The sequence below is a fragment of the Centruroides sculpturatus genome, unplaced genomic scaffold (assembly GCF_000671375.1).
Source record: "Centruroides sculpturatus isolate CEXI.00-Female unplaced genomic scaffold, Cexi_2.0 scaffold700, whole genome shotgun sequence".
NCBI classification, from domain to species: Eukaryota; Metazoa; Arthropoda; class Arachnida; order Scorpiones; family Buthidae; genus Centruroides; species Centruroides sculpturatus.
Genome location: NW_019385123.1, coordinates 39990 through 43652, shown reverse-complemented (window position 1 = coordinate 43652; position 3663 = coordinate 39990).

Genomic DNA, 3663 nt, shown 5'->3' with positions numbered 1-3663 from the left:
GAGGAAAGAAAGGGAAGAGCAATATATATATAGATTTTGCATAAGTAAAGAATTAAAGTTTTTATTGAAAAGATGAATACTTAAAAATTTTTAATAATTTAATTAATTAATCTTAGTTAACAATTATTAAATGAAATAATTAGCTCATACATCATCATTATTATTGTATGAATGAATTAATATTATATATAGATATATGATATATCGAAATAAATTTTTTTAATAAAAGCAATTATAATCTAGCAATAAATTTTTTGTTAACTTTATTTCTTACAAAATTATACTGCAAGAAACAAGACAGACAAAATAAACTTTCGTTCCCGACTGTGCCTAGCGGTGTCGGGCATAATAGAAACAACAATAAAATTGCTAGTAAATCTGTTGTCTGTATTGCATAAATTATGCAGTAACGACAAAGGTCTATTACAACAAGTACCCACCAGTGACCAAGCAGTCTTTGTACCCTGAACACTGGGAGTTTGGTTTTGGGTTCACACCTCACTGGGACAGGCTGGCCACGTGGAGTTTTTTGGGTTTTCTCCATGTCTGTAACGCCTGAATAGGGGCCAATCTCCCTTAAAAAGACCTCCCAGAAGGCAGATTTCCATAACTCAAACAAACTGAAACTATTACAAAAGAAATTTATATTTAAAGAGTACTGTTAAAAACAAAAAACAGAATATATTATATTTTGTAGAAATGACAGTGTGTGTATTAAAGTATAGTATTATAGAACATAATATTGAAAATGAACTACATATTCTTAAAATTAGTAATAAAAGATATAATTTTTGTTTCCAACTGAAACAAAACAAAAGAATATTGTTTTCTCTATGTAATATAAAAAGCAGAAGCAATTTTAATTAAATCACATAGTCTATTAGTCATATTTACAACTTTAAAAAATATTGGACTCTATCTTAAAGTAAACTTTTCACTTCTGCAAATATATTTATGAATGTATGTCTCTTTAATCCGAAATTAAGTTCGGTAGACTATCATTACAGCTTTCAGGTTAGACACTTCTTTTATTGTTTCCACATATGCATTTCAGACTTATATAAATGCTAAGCCCCTCTTCAGTGCAATATTTTATATTTTTCAACATGTGCTCATAAAATCTTATATAAGTACAACTTTTAAAGAATGTGCATTTTGTACAATATAACGTTGCAGTAAATAATTTCCAGGGCTGTGGAGTCGGAGTCGTCGAATTTTGGTGTTTTAGCCGGAGTCGGACTCATCAAAAAATCCACTGACTTTGACTCGTTTTTACTTACCAACTTGTTATGTATATAAAACGGAAAAGTATTGGAATCGTGTCAAATTTGACCCTCCAAGTTTTTTTCTTTTTTTGAAAATCTACACGTTTGGAGACCTCCTGAACCCCTCAAAAAAGTCAGTAAAGGGAAAAATTCGCATGCACATGTGTGTTGGCATCCAATTTGTTTAATTTCTTTATTTTCTGTTCTGAGATATTAAACAATATCTCAGAATGGGTAAAGTTTAAGAAACAAAATGTGGCACTGTAGCTTACGTATAAAGAGGCATTAATACTAGTAAATTTTGGTTCTTAATTAAAGGTCGACAGGGTGAAGACCTAAAAGTGGTCATGTGTCATATCTCTTAATGAATATTTTACTCGTTATTAGCATTCAAAATTAAAAAAAATAAAATAAAACTCGTCTCTACCCTCAAAGTAAGCTTTTTAGCCATTTTAATAGTACAGTAAAATTTTATAGTAGTACAGTAAAACCGATTTATAATAGTACAGTAAAACCCATTAAGATGTTCTCGCCTAAGACGTTAGAATGTATATTGGGGACACGATTTAGTTCAACCACTTTAACGCTTAATAACTAACACTTGTGTTAAACCATCTGACTCCAATTATGACCACTCTGACCACAGAAATTATTAGGCTTCAAACAGGGTGAACAAAAATCATGCCCCCCCCCATAGTCTAACATCCACACACACAAAAAAAACCTCGAATCTTTTGCATATCTCGAAATTTCAAGGTGTCCGGAGTCCAAAAATGTAAAAATTTGGGAGGAGTCATTTTTTGAGCGAACGCTACACTTTTCCACTGTTATATATAACAGCCAGAAAAGTAAAAATTATTGAATACATATTTATATATTACTTAGAGAGGTCTTTTAGCTTTGGAATAAAAAGTTTCTACGTTCTATCTTTATTATAACTCTATTTATTGAATCTTTTATTCTGAGGTCACGTGATGACATCAGAATTTCCGGGTTTCTTTCGGTAACAAATCCACCCCTGGTCAGAGTCGGATGATAAGGAAAAGTCGGAGTCGGTAGATTTTTACGCGACTCCACATCCCTGATAATTTCACAATATATTTCCAATCATTTTCTAATACAACACTGTGTATGATAAATACCTTACAATCACTTTTTTCCATTGCATTTACCATACACAGTGTTGTATTAGAAAATTGGAAATATATTGTGAAATTATTTACTGCAATGTTATATTGTACAAAATACACATTCTTTAAAAGTTGTACTTATATAAGATTTTATGAGCACATGTTGAAAAATATAAAATATTGCACTGAAGAGGGGCTTAGCATTTATATAAGTCTGAAAGGCATATGTGGAAACAATAAAAGAAGTGTCTAACCTGAAAGCTGTAATGATAGTCTACCGAACTTAATTTCAGATTAAAGAGACATACATTCATAAATATATTTGCAGAAGTGAAAAGTTTACTTTAAGATAGAGTCCAATATTTTTTAAAGTTGTAAATATGACTAATAGACTATGTGATTTAATTAAAATTGCTTCTGCTTTTTATATTACATAGAGAAAACAATATTCTTTTGTTTTGTTTCAGTTGGAAACAAAAATTATATCTTTTATTACTAATTTTAAGAATATGTAGTTCATTTTCAATATTATGTTCTATAATACTATACTTTAATACACACACTGTCATTTCTACAAAATATAATATATTCTGTTTTTTGTTTTTAACAGTACTCTTTAAATATAAATTTCTTTTGTAATAGTTTCAGTTTGTTTGAGTTATGGAAATCTGCCTTCTGGGAGGTCTTTTTAAGGGAGATTGGCCCCTATTCAGGCGTTACAGACATGGAGAAAACCCAAAAAACTCCACGTGGCCAGCCTGTCCCAGTGAGGTGTGAACCCAAAACCAAACTCCCAGTGTTCAGGGTACAAAGACTGCTTGGTCACTGGTGGGTACTTGTTGTAATAGACCTTTGTCGTTACTGCATAATTTATGCAATACAGACAACAGATTTACTAGCAATTTTATTGTTGTTTCTATTATGCCCGACACCGCTAGGCACAGTCGGGAACGAAAGTTTATTTTGTCTGTCTTGTTTCTTGCAGTATAATTTTGTAAGAAATAAAGTTAACAAAAAATTTATTGCTAGATTATAATTGCTTTTATTAAAAAAATTTATTTCGATATATCATATATCTATATATAATATTAATTCATTCATACAATAATAATGATGATGTATGAGCTAATTATTTCATTTAATAATTGTTAACTAAGATTAATTAATTAAATTATTAAAAATTTTTAAGTATTCATCTTTTCAATAAAAACTTTAATTCTTTACTTATGCAAAATCTATATATATATTGCTCTTCCCTTTCTTTCCTC